This window comes from Mustela putorius, unplaced genomic scaffold (genome assembly GCF_011764305.1).
Source record: "Mustela putorius furo isolate JIRA1106 unplaced genomic scaffold, ASM1176430v1.1 tig00000831_pilon_pilon_pilon, whole genome shotgun sequence".
Classification (NCBI taxonomy): Eukaryota; Metazoa; Chordata; class Mammalia; order Carnivora; family Mustelidae; genus Mustela; species Mustela putorius.
In genome coordinates, this window is record NW_025421490.1 from 5,848,752 (window position 1) to 5,864,489 (window position 15,738).

Genomic DNA, 15,738 nt, shown 5'->3' on the forward strand with positions numbered 1-15,738 from the left:
TAAATATTAGGATATTAGGGGCACCTGGGTGGCTCAGTTGGTTGAGTGTTTGACTCCTAGTGTCAGCTCAGGTCACGATCCTCAGGGTCTTGAGATCGAGCCCTGTATCAGTGTGGAGCCTGCTTTGAGATTTTCTCTTATCTTGTGCCCCTCCTTCCATTCCCGCTCTTGCTCTCTAAAGTAAAATTATAAATAATAAATAAAAATGTTAAGCAATGATAGACGTTAAGTCCAGCCCCCCCTCCCCCCCCAATGGCCCCACTCATTTACTGGACACTGTGTTGCCTTTTGGAACTCAAAGATGTGCATGAAGTGGTCTTGGCCTTCAAGGAGTTTGGGGTCCAGTGGTGGCAGGTGCGGAAAGAGATGCTTTCGGTTCAGTGTGGTAAGGGCTGTGGTAGTATAATCCATTCCAGGGGGCACTTCTGGGGAAACCTTCTTATTGAATTTAACTCTACCTTGTTCTTTAAGATCCAGTCTAGCAAGAGGGGCGTGTTTTCCAGTCAGAGGGGTGGTCCGGGACAGACAGGTGACTGCGGTCCTCAAGTTTTGGTAAGCTCTAAGGTGGGGGGTGGTGGGAGGGAAGGCTGGAGAGCAGAGCCAAGGTCAGTTCTTGAACTAGTGTTCATATTTATAGTTGAGGAGTGTATGATAGTAGATGACTGCTCCAGTGGTGGAGAGGATGGGGGGGATTGAGAGACGGGAGAACTGCAGTAGGGAATCCAGCGGGATCCAGATGGAGAGGCTGAAGTACGACAAGGACACTGCGTGTGGCCAGGAAGAGAAAGATAGTAGAAGCACCTGGAGATGAAATGAGTGGGAGTCTTTGGCGGTTATGGTGTGGTGTTTGTAGGGAGTGGTCGGCGGGGAGTTGGGGAGGGGGAGCTTGCATCTTTTTAGCTAAAGTGAGTGGTTAGAGAGCACTGTTGGGCTTGTTGAACCAACGAGGAAGAAGAATTACATGGGGAAACCAATTGTGAGTTTGTATCATTCGTCTGTGTCCTGAACATTTAACTTTTAAACCACATGCTGGGTGCCATTTTATACTTCTCCTTTATAAAAAGTGGAAGTACACATGCAAGTCTGGCAGTGGTGACTTTGAAAATTTGGGCCCATAGGAATGACTGCCTATATGGGGCCTCCATGCCTAGAGACACGGACTTAGGAGGATTAGAGCTGCCCTGTTCTCATACTTTTCCAGTGCCCAGAGGAGTAAGTGTCTTGGTCCCTAAGGGATTTCTGGATGGTGGATAACAGCATCTGCCACACAGTGTGATCTCAGTGCTTGTTCCTGCTGCCTCCGTGGCCTTCCTGACTCCCCTCCTTTGCTCAGTGTGCTGGGGCCCTGTTGTTGGGGTATCGCTTTGACCTTATATACAGGTACTTGTGTTTGGCGGGTGGGAACCTATGCTCCCTGTGGAGTAGGGACTGCTTACCATTTGCGTGCTTTTCTATTGTGTCTTTTGAAAGAGGTTCTTGGAAAAGAGAGCCTATAAAGTGCTCTTCCTTGGGAAAGGAGGTAGTCAAAGATTTAGCAGTACAAATGAAATGTCGTAGAGGTAGTTCTCGGTGACTGTGGTCTGAACGTTCTGGGACTCTTCAGATAGATTCACCTAGAATATTTTGCCATGATGGGATTTATAAAAAAGATTTTATACATACTGTAGCTTTTAGTACTGTGTCTCTTGTATGAGACCATGTAAACCTACCGTACCTTTCAAGGCTGTGCTAGTTTGTCATGGCAGTATAATTTTACATTGGACAAGCTTCAGTTGAAATAAATATTTATCCGAAGGCAGAAATTATGCTATTAATAATTCAGAAGAGTTTTCAATTAAGCATTAACAACATCATTGCCTTTGGCGGCAATCTGCTTGAGCTCATAATATCGAATTATTTTTCTCAATGAAGCCAAAATTAAACCTCAGATAACCAGAACACACAAATCGCAACTCTTTAATCAACATGGGCTCTCTTTGAGCATGTCTTAGGAGAAATATAGGATAGTAAAATAGATCAAGGATTTCTTTCTTTCTCCCCCTCCCCCCCTTTCTAAGTGTCCGTTCCCAGGCATATCCTGTGGTCTCTTTACATTTGGCTCCATATTCTAGGACAACATCATCACAGTTCACTACATTTAAAATTCTGATTCAAAAGCATGATCTTGAACTACTTGAAAATTCCTTACCATCAAAGAAAATTATGTTTATGACTTAGAAACATGGGCTAATTATAATTAATACATTTCCTGAAGATCTCAGTGGTAAGTCCAGAAAGGCGTTCTTCTGCTGGATGGGAGATTGACTTGGGTGGTCCTCGCCGTTCTGTTCACCCCCGATCCCCCCACCCCCCCTCAGAAAGCACCTTCGTCTTCAATGCATCAGATGTTCTGTTGATGAAAACCTCTCCTTCCACCTAACATGTTGAGTGTGTGCACTTTGGTTCAGAACATTTTTTAAAATTTGTGATTGTCGACTGGAGAATGAGCGTCTTTCCTTTCCTGAAGCCATAGTTGATGCTTCCGCATTGCGAGTGGACAGAAAGAGGTTCCTCAGTCTCCTGGAGGTGTTGAGGGCACTTGTATTTCTTGGCATGCTTCCTAGGGGTTTGTGTACACATAAAAAAAAACAATAAAAGTGATGTTACATTCAGATGTTCTCTACACGGAGTTTTTCGTGCTTTCTATTTTTTGGGTTAGGATCTATTTGTATCCTGCATCCTTCCAAGCAGACTAGTATCACTCTCCATACTTTCTGTTCATCCCTGATTTTTTTTTTTTTAATAAAAAGGCACTTTCCCACCTCAGACATTAATTATTAAAATTGTCTGATTTGCCAGAAAAACATGAGTCAGTAGTGGTATTTGAGCAACAAATCAATGAGCAAATATTGATGCAACACACATGTCACATGAACATGACACCATCTGGGCTTCTGCACATGATTTATACTGGAAGACAGAGAGCATCTCTGCCTTTAAGTGGCTGAAAATTAATTAATAGGAGACTGGAGAGAAACAGCAGAAAAATGAATCAAAGCTCTTAAATTCATTTTCGCAGTTGCTTGTGTAGCAGCGTCATTCATTCATTCATGCTGTGTTTGCTGATCCCTCTTGCTACTCATCAGGAGAGGTACTGAGGGCTGGAGATAAACGGGCAGAATGGCAATGCGTGTGTGTCCTGATCCTTCAGGTGATTACAGATGGGGTTTTCTATGTCTGACCACATAGTAACATGGAAAGATCATGTTCGGTGATCAAGAAGTGAGGGTGGTCATTACATAAACTACTTACAACACAGTTGTCAGGAAGGTTTAATCTCTGCTACAGAGACAGTCTTCTTCATCTCTAGTAACTGGTGGGTTTGCCTGTGGGTCTCTAGATCGTAGGAGTGTGTGTGTGTGTGTGTGTGTGCGCGCGCCGTGTGGGGGTGTGTGTGTGTGTGTGTTAGTAAGGAAGACTGTGTGGACCAGAGAATCATGTTGAGTTTGGGTGTTCTGTATATTTCCAATGCCATTTTCAGCTGTGCTTCCCCCATACCTTTCGTTTTTTTTTTGTTTTTTTTTTTAAAGTAGGCTCTATCCCCAATGTGGAGCCCAGTGCGGGGCTTGAACTCACGACCCTGAGATCAAGACCTGAGCTGAGATCAAGAGTCAGACGCTGAACTGACTGAGCCACCTGGGTGCCCTCGGATGCTGTCATGTTCTTAGAGCGTAACTCTTTTTTTTTTTTTTAATTCTTTTTTTTTTTTATTTTAATATTTTTTTTTTTAAGATTTTATTTATTTATTTGACAGAGAGAAATCACAAGTAGATGGAGAGGCAGGCAGAGAGAGAGAGAGAGAGAAGCAGGCTCCCTGCTGAGCAGAGAGCCCGATGCGGGACTCGATCCCAGGACCCTGAGATCATGACCTGAGCTGAAGGCAGCAGCTTAACCCACTGAGCCACCCAGGCGCCCCTTAGAGCGTAACTCTTGATGTTGGAGTCTGTAGTTCTGGTTTTAAGTCTAGCTTTGCAATTTACCAGCTGTGTGAAATTAGGCAAGTGACATAAACTTGTTGAGTGTCCATTTAGGAGTCTATAGAGGAGAGAGAAGCTCTGAACTATCTACTTCATGTGCTCTCCGAGGGTTCGAAAGAGACAACGTGTAACATATGAAAGGAGTTTGAAGATTATGTTCTACATGTAGTGGTTGTTAGTATTGGACAGTGGTGCAGGTTCTGTCCCCCTCAAACGTACTTTCCCAACATGGTTTTTGGTTTTGGAGGATAATTGTGCACTGTATCCAAGGGATATATGTTAGAGTTTGTGGGCTTAGTGGTGTGATGGGAACATAAGGACCCTGTCTCACGCCTTTGAGGCTGATAAAGGGAAATTAATGGGTCAAGTGATAATCCAGGCCTCTACGTTTTCTTTGCAGTCTGGCTCGGACTTTGACCATTTGAAGGAATTACGTGAAAGCAGGCCATATATATATTTTCTCTTTCGTTTCGTTGAGTAACTTTGTAAGCCATCAAGAAGGAATGTCCTGTAGTGTTCATCTGTGCAAACATGGCTTGAGTGTAAGCCCGAGGAAGACTGACGTCTTCCTATATTCTATTCACTGCCATAACCACAGGGACTGGGGCAGGGCCTGGTCAGTAACAGATGCCCAATGGATTTTCCTTAAACTGTTGTCTTTGTTGAGAACCGAGGCATGTGGTCACAGTGGGACTGTCATTTCAGAGTCCGTGACCTTAAGGACCTCATCATCTAATGAAGGGAAAGAAAAAAACTCAAAATGCAGTTTTTCACAAGTGCTCCAGTAGAGGAGCTGTGGGGAAGGGTGGCAGTCGGGAAGACTGCCTGGAGGTGGTGGCGATAATCATATTCCATATAATGTGTTCTTCATAAATGGCAGGCGGGTAGGTGTGCTCAGTTCCAAGTACAGGCAGTAAGAGGGCTAGTTTATTGTCTTTAGAGAATTTAAAAACAATAATAAAACTGACTAAAAGTTGGTTGGTTGGTTGATTACTACCCGGGGAGTCATTCTAAAGTATGACTGAGAAAACTACTCCTTACTCCCTGGGGCTACTTGAAGCCTGCTCACCACCCATCCCACACACCCCTTCCTCTGCTTCAGTGTTTGCTGGTGGAGTTTGTCCCTTTGAGATGCTCAAGCTTTAGAAACAATTGTTTCCTGGAGAGAAGAGCCTTCTGGCTTGGTAATGATGATTTTACACAAATGTTCTATAAAAAACAAAAACAAAAAAAAAAAAATGGAAGAAGCCTAAACTCTGAATACACATGTAATTCAAGACAACCCTGGTAAAAAAGAAAATGTTTGCTAGAACGCTCAGAAGTCTGGAGAGGCTTTACTTAATCTTTAAAAGCAGTGTGGTCCTTGACAAAACCAAATCTACTCAGTCTTAAAAATTGGACTAACCTCACGGACCATCACATCTCTGTTATTTAAAAAAAAAAAAAAAAAAGCAAAACAACCTTTTCTTTGTCAAAACATTTTTATAAAAATTGATTTTTTGAATTCCATCCTCTTTTGAAGGTTCAAAATGGATCTACCAGTTGGTTACCCTTACCTGTGAGGCTTTTTGTTTGTTTGTTAGACATAAGAAAGAAGTTAGCCCTCCTCTTGGGCTAGCCGGAATCCACAGCTCAGTTATGATCATTCACCCTTGAATTTTTACCTTAATGTTTTGCCATAATTCGGGTGTTGTTATGCTTTTGGCTGGTTAAGGATCTCGTTTCTCACTGTGTTTTGGGTTGTATGGAATGAGGCAGGACATTAGTCTGAATATCTATAGCAATGCCAATTTTAGAAAGCTCTGATGACACGGAAGAGCTTGAAGCAGACACTTCTCGAATCTCATGCCGGGTGCCTTGCCATACCTCGGGGGAGCATGTTTACTCAGTGAGGGCTACACCATTGATTTTTGTGTAGTAAATCGTAACATTAACATTCCGTGGTTCTGAGCACAGAACTAATAGAAGAGCATCTGTGAGGTCAGAGATCCAAGGTAGCTTTCAGAATGTACTATCCAGAGAAAGGGTGAAGTGGAAAACGTTTGCAGAAGCCAGTGGGTAAAGCAAAGACTTTAAGAGAAGGTAACAAGAATTGCATCATTGTGTGACTTTCTAGTTACTGGGACATGCCAAGGCGGATTTAATCTATTGTTAACCTAATTTCCTCTTCACCAAAATGTAGCTGACTTGAACATGCGTACACCTTTGGAACTTCCTTAGATTTTTCTCATTAGGGTTTCAAGTATTTAACTCAGTTAATTAGAAAGTGCAGGAAAATTATTTGAATGTTATAATCTCATTCAGTGCTTTTGTTTCGGGTGAGGCCCTCTGAGGGCGGGGACAGCCATTGAGATATGAGAGTCAGGGAGAGACCTCGTCTTTCAGAAAAGCCTACAAAATAACCTGGGTTCCTCTCGACTAGGGGGGCTGGCAGGGCTCTGAGAATTTGACACAGGAAGTAGAACAGAGATGTTTTCCTCCTGCTTTAACTGTTAAGTGGAGCGTTTGTAGGACCCCTAAGTGGCACTGGAAGGAAGAGGACTGTTGAATAGTTTGGGAACTTGGCAGCATATACTAGGGAAAGTGGTTTTGAATGTGAGAATTTAGCTATATTAAGATTAAATGAAATCTTAAGGTTTATTATGTGCCAAATACTGCACTAGGCATTTTGAGGTGTAAAGTAAGTGAAATTGAATCCTATCTCTAAGTGACAACTTAGGAGGATGGGCGTCTGGAAGAGTCTGGAACCTATCACCAGCCTCAAAAGAACCCTGTGGTTGTGTTAAATTAGCTACAGTTAATCTGACCCAACCGTTCATTCTGTTATCCGTTAGCCTTTGTTTTGGTGGAAATTGGGGAAGAACATCTACTTCTTAGGAGCATGATAAGGAAGGAGTGGTCAGACAAGTAGGAGGACAACAGGAGAAAACCTCCTCCAGAAAACTGAGGAGGAGATAATCTCCAGAAGGAAAGGGTGGGTCGTATCTCTCCCCTTAGAGATGTTGAGAGAATCCCAGGGAGATATGTTCCCAGAACCACAGCAGTGCCCTGGAGGTAACTGGGGACCTCAGGAGAGCAGGTTGGTGGGAGCGGTGTGGGGAAAGCCAGCTTACAGAAGCTGGAGGAAGATTCTTTTGAAAGACTAAGGGGTGTGTGTGTGTGTGTGTGTGTGTGAGAGAGAGAGAACAGGAGTGACCTATGAATCCAGCATCATCCATACCATCCGTGTGTGATCGTGGTCTTGGACAAGTTACTTGCTCACTCCGTGCCTCAGTTTCCATCTCTAAAGCAAGGCTGACACTCGCAGCTACTGCTAGACTCAGAGGAGTGTCAGCTCACGTTGATCATTGAGTCTCCAGCCCGCTGCGCATTAAATCACAACTCCCGGGACGCCTGGGTGGCTCAGTTGGTTGAGCCGCTGCCTTCGGCTCAGGTCATGATCCCAGCGTCCTGGGATCGAGTCCCACATCGGGCTCCTTGCTGGCAGGGAGCCTGCTTCACCCTCTGCCTCTGCCTGCCACTCTGTCTGCCTGTGCTCGCTCTACCCCCCCTCTGATAAATAAATAAAATCTTTAAAATCAATCAATCAATCAATCAATCACAACTCCCCGCCCCCACCCTCTCTCTCCCTCCCGCCACCTCCTGGCAACTGCCATTCTGCTTCTGCTCCAAAGAGGTTGACTACTTGAGATAACGCCTCTGAGTGGACTCCTACGGTGTTGGGCTTTTTGTGCAGGACCTATTTCCCTTCTCATAATGTCCTTCAGGTTTCTGTGTACAGCGGCTTGAATATTAACCAGTCCTCCAAAGGAAGGACACCTCCTCTTGAGGGCCCAACGCTATTTCACTGCATGGATAGTACCAGATTGTCTTTCTTCATTTGTCCGTTGGTGGAAAATTGTAAATTAACACTGCTGCAAACATGCCTGTAGAGATAACTTTCTCTTCTTTAAACAAGCGGGGTTGGTTTTACTTGCTCTGCGTGAGTCATGGCTGGTGCAAGGCCGGGCATACGCATAGGGCCGCACGGGAGCTGGAGTAGCTGTCAGAAGTGTCTAGAAGCCCACTAATGGAAGGAAGCAGAGCTCAAAGACAAAGGCATTTTTCCTTTAGAACTTAGGAAGTGCTATTCCCAAGAGTGTTAATGCTTGTTGTATTTTTCAGACGAGAAGGGAAGAGTCCGTCTTCAATTCCTTTTTCAACTCGAGTGGCTAGAAAACCTCAAGTGGGTCTCCCATTGTGCTGGGCTGTAAAAGCATTTTTCTTTACTGTACAATTTGTTTTTTTTTCTCGTGCTGTGAGGGTCAATGATAATACAGTGCCTTCTAGACAGGTGAAGACACAAATCCTGCAGCAAGTTCATGGCCAACCTTGTGCTGCTTGGCTCGCCAGGAGCACGGTCCCCAGGTCCCACTGTGCCTAGTCACTTACAGGTGGTCCCCAGGCTCTCCTGTTGCAATCTCACTCCTTTTCCCCCTAAGAAATGACCTCAGAACACACCTTCATGCTATGTCTTGCGTGTTTTCACTGCATTTGTAAAAAATATTGCTGTCTTACACTTGAAAGGTAATAACCTCTTAGACCTTGACCTGATCAAGGGTAGAATCCCAGTTGTTGAGGTTCTAGGAGATTTCAGACTGGACAGCACTCCCAGAAGTGTCATAATCCTGGAGTAAGGTCAAAATTTATTCTTCGGCTTTGTCAAGGTTTTCTGAGTAAATTATCTCCAATTTTTCTTCAGCGGCTTGAGGTTGACTAAGCTAATGAATGTGGAGCTGTGAAGAGAGTAGATTGGTACTATCATTTTGGGGTAAAAAGGAAGAATGAAGGGAAAAAGTAGAAAAAACTTAAAAATTCACTGTTTATGGCCTCCATAGCCCTGACGGATGGGTTCTTCACCTAGTCAGATGCTAGCGTCATGACTTGCCCATCTCCCACATGTAAATTTGTGGGCGCGGCCGCCATGTTCCCCTGCTTCTACCCCAGCCTCTCAGGGTCTCAGGCAGCATGGCAGATCCCTATCCCTGGTTGTTTTCTGCTCCATGTCACCCTCTCACTCCTTGGAAGTCTCCCATCACCGGTTCCTGCTTCCTTTGCAGCTTTAGAGCCATCCAGAAGTGATAGTCTATACTGAATCACAGAAGGCATTGAGCATTTCTGTGCCAACTGTGTGAGAGCGGAGACTCAGGAGAGCCTCCGTCCCATTCCCTGGGGAGATCCTAGGGCTCTGTGCTGGGAGGAAATTGCTTCCTGTGAGAACCGAGTGTTCCCCTTAGGAGAACTTGCCTGACCCCAGAACACAAATGTGTGAACTTCAGGACATGACATAGGCTCTCGTTTCAAACCGGGCACTTGAGTCCGCTGAGCTATGGCCCAGGCTCTTGTAATTTTACCATCAAAATGTGAAATGCTACTTGGACACGCAGTGGGAGGTCGGTCGGCTCTGCTTGACCCTGTGATCACCCTCATCTTCCAGTTCGGATTGGATGTCATCCCACTCACAGAGTGAATGGTGTCCTGTTTTGGTAGACTTTGAAATGTTGGTCTGCAACCTAAACAGAGAAGTGACTTTGCCAGAATAACAACTGTGAGAAACAACTGGTTCTGGGGGATAAAGTCTTGACTCAAAATCAATAGATGAGGCCTTTTTTTTTTTTTTTTTTTTTTTGGCTTAAAAGTCTCGGTGCGCTCTGTGTAAACAGAGCAACACTTTTCCTCAGTGCGGACAGAATTGGTGGATGGAGCTTCAGAAAGTTTGTCCCTGCTTTAGTTGGGTAGAGGGTTTAAATTCTTATTCGTGGAACTTTATGAAAGGATCGGAGAAAAGAGTCAGAAACGAGAGCAGATAGGAAGAAGGGGAGGTATCGGTGGTTCTGGGCAAAGGGTTGGCAGTTACCCAGGCCAGGGCACGGGGAGAGATGGGCAGAATTCCAAGCAAGACAAGCAAACCAGACTTTGCTCTCTCTTTCTCTACCAAATAAATGCTGGTTTTACCTGATGGATGGGGCAGATTATGAGGAACATAATCTTGAGAATCCTGTCTGTTGGAGGTAGCCGGGTCTCACCATTTTTCATTCAATACTGACTAAAATTCTCTGTGGTCTAGTAGGCTCTCCTGGACTTCCTTCTTACTTCCTCAGACCTCCTACTGCCTTTGGTGGCCCAGTCCACACGCGCTATAAGCCTCTCTCCTTCAATAGACCTTTTGCTCCATTCCCTACTCCGATTGTGGTTTACCTCTTTAACTGTTTCTGCCCTTTGGGTCTTGATCTCTATAAAACCTGTATGAAATAAATCGGTGCTAGAGAGTTAATAGGTATTTTATCCAGGGGATTTGATACCCAGGACACTAAGCCACGGGTGGGGATTTGGGTCTCCTGATATGCAGCCTAGAAGAAAGTTCTAGAGTCGTAGGGCTTCGTGATGCTCCTGTAATCTGTATGTATTGGCTGATGGAGCTGCCATATGTAAATACACTCAGCGTGGTAAGAATATTTTGGAAATGCATAGTTTTCTGTTACCAGCGTCAGAGATTTTCAGCTGGAAAGGACCACCACTGGTCTCTTTCTAAAGATCACAAATTGATGGATACATGTAGGATTTGTTGCTATCTCAGGATAAGAGAGGGGGGTGGGAAGGGGAAGCCAGCCCCTGAAGTTACGCTTCTCACGCTTCTCACCAGCGAGCCAATGATGGGCCCGGATGAATGAGACTGGCCATGTGTTTGCATTCTCAGGTTAATTGTTTGTTTAGCTGGTGCTCATTTGGGGCTCAATACCAAAGCCGTTTTACCTAAAGTGCCTGACTTGAGTCGTGGTTGTGACTATTTATTGAAACATTCTAGGAATCAATCTAGCTTTGATAAGAGGAAAGGATAAATAAAAGGGTTATGAGAATAATTCAAAAATGACACTTCTTGGTACCCCCCTACCCCTCCCAAAGAGAAATCAAGACTTAGTTTTTTCTTCTATCAAGACCTCACCCCGGCTAGCTGGCCAGGTTCTTTTCATGTGGCATCAGGCCTGGAGTTCGTGTGAGTCCGCAAATGGACAACAGCAAATGTCCAGCCGTCTTATTGGTGTCAAGCCTAGCAAATTGGCAAATTATAGGAATACACCAAATGCGTAAACAAGTTTGCATGAGCCAAGTTTTCCAAATGGGGACGGCAGCTGCTGGTTCTGTTCTTAAGAATAGAAATGCCCCTCCTGATCTTCTAATCTGTTATTGCCCTAGGTTGGGGAATGTCAGCTGTAAGATTTATAGATTTAGGGCTCTGGGATAACAAGTTCCCTCTTTGAACTTTTCAGCTCCAAGAGCTGCTTGTTATCCAAGCAGAGGTAGAGAGCCACATTTATGCTTCCTTGTCTAATTCGTGAGCCATTCACAGCATTAGTGGTGGGCTTAAATTTTTTTTAAATTTTTTTGGTAATTGGTGCAAAAGTTCATCAGTAAACCATGATAACTTTCAGCAAAGTTTGCCTTCATCTGCTAAATGCTAGTCATCCTGATAACTGGAGTGCAAACCTCTTAGTTTCACACTTGTTTTGCTGTCTGAACTTAATTGAGCCTAAGCCGTATCCTCAGGGTACTGGAAAACTCCTTCCTTCCTCTGTCCCTCCTTAACACCTATCTTTGAGTCTCTCTTTCCTTCTTAACCCTCTTCCTCCCCAAAACATTGACGTGAGAAAGATAAGGTTTTATTCCTTGGAAGATTTTTGGTGCCTCATTGAAATTGAGTATCTATGGTTCGTTACTGAGTGCTGAGCTTGGGAGGGGGGCATTTCCTGGCAAGTCAGTAAAGCCCGCCTTCTCTCTGGCTATCCATAAGCAAGTGGCAAGCAGAGGGGACTCCTGACCTAGCTGGTCTTCCGCTTCGATCAACACAAATTGGTAAACCACTCGGTCTATGGACGTTTTCTGTGCTGCTCTAGTGTCCGGAGAATATTTCTGTGCATATTTTATTCACATAGAGAAACAAAACCGAGATCTCCAACCACCATTATAAAACCCACAGAGTGCTGGGCTGTCATTTCGGCTGTAGACTCCGAGCGTGCCTCTGGTTGTGTTCTGGGCGGTGGGTGAGGGTGCGTCTGACAGGGGTGCGTTGTAAGGGCAAGACCCCTTGGAGGATCTAATTTAGTGACGTTTTGCTGAGCGCGCTCCTTGCTCCACATGTTTCTTCATATATTTTACAATTTTAAATTTAGGGGTCTGTTAGCTGACTAACAATTTTGGGACTCTGTAAAACCTACGTCATCACTCGGTATAAGTCTGATTAAGACATTAGCCCTTCTTGGTTAAACTGGTACTATTTTGTGGACCGTGTAGGATACGTGTATATTTCACAGATGAGCCGACTCAACGGCATTACGTGACTTGTCCCTATTTTGGCTCGCGCCCTGCCCCAGCTTTAAGTTTTCATATCGAAATCTAGCCTTTAACTACTACTTTAAAATCTCTGCCTTTTAATTTTGGATACCAAATATGGCAGAGTTATCCAGGTGGCCAAGTCGACTTTTTCTGACCTTGAATGTGGTTTACTGGTATTACATTAAAAAAAAAAAAAAAAGTCAGTATTTGCTGTTTTAGGATAGCATAAGCCTGTGAGATTTTCCAAAGATCATTTTTAAAGTCTGACATGCAGCTGCCTGACATCTACATTTTTAGCCAAAAAGGCGTCTTCCTTGCCTTGGGATGTAAGTGACCCTGGAATGCAAGGCAGGGATGCTGAGCCCTGGGTTAATCTTTGGACACTTCATATCTGACAGACACCAGCATCTGGGGTTTAGACCGCATTGTTCTTTAGGTCTAGAAATAACATTCCCCTAAACCTGATGATAGTCAGGGGAATGTTTACTAAGATTGGTTTTCTTCCATTTGCATGGTTTTAAAGCTGGAGGTAAAACACAACACAACTGTGATTTAAAAAAAAAAAAAAAAGAAAGGTGTCATTCAAAAAATAATTCATGCCAGGAGTAAGGTTGAAATAATCCCGGGCACTCCTGTTTTGGGGTGGAAGTGTCATCAAAAGATGTATTCTTGGGGCGCCTGGGTGGCTCAGTGGGTTAGGCCGCTGCCTTCAGCTCAGGTCATGATCTCAGGGTCCTGGGATCGAGTCCCGCATCGGGCTCTCTGCTCAGCAGGGAGCCTGTTTCCTCCTCTCTCTCTCTCTGCCTGCCTCTCTGCCTACTTGTGATCTCTCTCTGTCAAATAAATAAATAAAATCTTAAAAACATTTAAAAAAAAAAAAAAGATGTATTCTTTGGTTAAGGGACATACCGTGTCCCTGTTCTGTAGTATGGATGCCAGATATGTACGTTTACGTTGGCTTATTGGAGAGAGTGTATTTTTCTATGCATATACAGTCAGGCGAAGGCATTATTATTAGTGTTTTCCAGCAGCCGGACCAAAAAGTCAAAGGAGATACTTTCGTTTTAATATAATGTTAATGGAGTGTGGATAAGAGAGTCCTTTGTTGAAAGTTGAGCTGACCACAATTCATTTAAATTCAGTCAAAGAGCTTTTGGCCCTACCGTGTAGGGCATATAATCTTGTTAGAAAGCTCTTTAAAATCAATAAAAAAATAAAACAACCTTAAAAGTGTGGTAGCACTGAGTTCATCCTGTAAGAAATAAAATCTATTTTCAATTATAGGACTCAATTTTTTTAAGGGTACCACGGGGTGTTTATTTAAAAGAAAAAATGCTTTTATCCTGTATATTTACTGCTGTTAAAAATTATATATATATGTATATACATATATATATATATATATGCACATATATATGTCATTCTTTGTCCTAAGAAACATTCCTGCCCTCATCCATTTCAGAGCTAATCCTTGAGGCGGCCATTTTGCTGAAAAGCAGTTAAAGAAAAGCTGTCTGTCAGCCTGGTCTGGCTCTTGCCGAGAGCGAGTGGCTAGGTGCATTTCTGAACACCCAATGTGAGCTCTAGTTCCCGATTTTTGAATGAAATAAAATTAAGGTCAGAGAGTCAAATATAAAAAAAATCTTGCAGACAGAGCCCTCATTAGCATCCAGTCATCCATCTGAAATCTGGGAGCTGGGAGACCATTGTACTGTTATCACGCTGATACCGAGCTGATAGGGAGTCTGATGGAACTGGCTGGCTGGCCCTTTCGAAGGGCAGCTGATAGTAATGGTGCAAACTCAACAGAAAAGTTGAGTTAAGACTGCAGGAGGTGTTTTCTATCATTTGGCCTTGTTCTGTTGGCTGCTGGCTTTTGCTTGGCAAGAGGGAGGCATTGTTTTGATCCCCCAGCTAGAGAGATTTTAATGTCCTTAAAAGTATTGACGGTGCACTTCTGTTCCTGCCTCTCCCCAACAAGACAAATAAACAGAAGCAATGTGCTGGTGTATTGGGTAGGAAAACCCACCCAAACTTAAAAATTCACATAAACCTGAAAAGAAGGTGCTTTTTCTTTTCTTTTCCTTCTTTTTTTTTGAGTCAAAATAGAAGAAGCCTCTGATTACTGAGTACATGTGTTCTTTTGCCTCAAGGCGTAGTGAGGAATTGGGCACAGAATTTTGGAAAATGGGTTAACTTCAAATATTTTTTCTTAGAATTGATAGTATATTTGGATTCTTAACCACTTCTATGGAAAATTAAGAGTTTTTTTTTTTTTTTTTTTAAATAAAATTAGGTAGCATCTTACAAACTTAGGGTTGGTCATGTTTCTGCCCTGACAAATTTATGAGAGGAAAGTCATGCTAACAACAGGGCCAATTCCACTAATTAAAGTCATGCCCAAGTGCGTTAACATGATATAGATGTTTGCTTTTAATAGAGCTTAGAAAGGGTACTGAGTCCTGAAATGTTCTGTTTGGAAAGCTTTGCTCTATAAAATTTGCCTTTAACACGGCTGATGACTCTTAATTAGAATGATATACTTGCTGGTGTGATGTCTTACTTGAGAAGAAACAACACCCGTTTGCCTAAGTATTCTTATTTTTAATGCATTAAGATACCTTTCTTGGAGCATGGCTGTTTCTGAGTCACGGGTCTCCTCCGCTGTGTTTTAGGTGTGAATCACGGTGCTACAGTGAAAGGCAGATTTATTGCTTTGAGGGGTATTCGTGTGTATGATTAAGGGGTGGAGGACTCCAAGATTTACCCCCTTCCTGTTCCAGTGGGGATAGTGGAGCAGAGTGAGTAATGGCGTAGTTCATAACGCCACAGACCCTTCATCTAGAGACCTCTAGCCAAAACAGGAAGATAAAACTCAAAGGTTTCAAATGGGAGTATACAGTATTTGAAACACTGTGGACACACTCATTCAGTGCCAGCAGTAGAGTCCTCCAAATGTTCCCATCTTACTCTTTACAGATTTCCATTAAAAAGGGGGAGTGTATCCACGCTGGTTAAATTATGTAGGTATGCTTAAATTTTGTATCTCTTCGTCCCGTGCTTTTATTTCTGGACATTCTTAGGTTGTTGGGACATCAGAGGAATGCAGTGGCCTCATTACAGAACACAGATTATTTTTGTGAGTTCTTCGGATGGAACGTTAGAAGTGTAATGATAAATTTAGCGGCGTTATCTTTTCTGGAGCTTACCAAAAATTAGCCTGTTTCTTTGAGTCTTTCGTTTTTATTTATATGTTCTTCATTCCAATTTTGAAGTGATGAAATGGGGGATTGGGAGGGGATAGAGTTTTTCCCAACTCGCGTGTGTGTGTGTGTGTGTGTGTGTGTGTGTT

General features: G+C 43.4%; 1 protein-coding gene across 10 annotated transcripts in view; it reads left to right on the forward strand.

Moving 5' to 3' along the window:
* LOC101679005 overlaps positions 1-15,738 on the forward strand; it is a 279,318-nt gene that overhangs the window by 173,065 nt on the left and 90,515 nt on the right. Inside the window, exon 1 of one of the 10 annotated variants that reach the window (XR_006608130.1) lies at positions 5,904-6,098. The exons of the other annotated variants lie outside the window; for them this stretch is intronic. The gene's annotated coding sequence lies outside the window, so the exon portion shown is untranslated. Of the gene's footprint in view, positions 1-5,903; positions 6,099-15,738 lie in introns of those variants that run through there. 10 annotated transcript variants of the gene reach the window in all.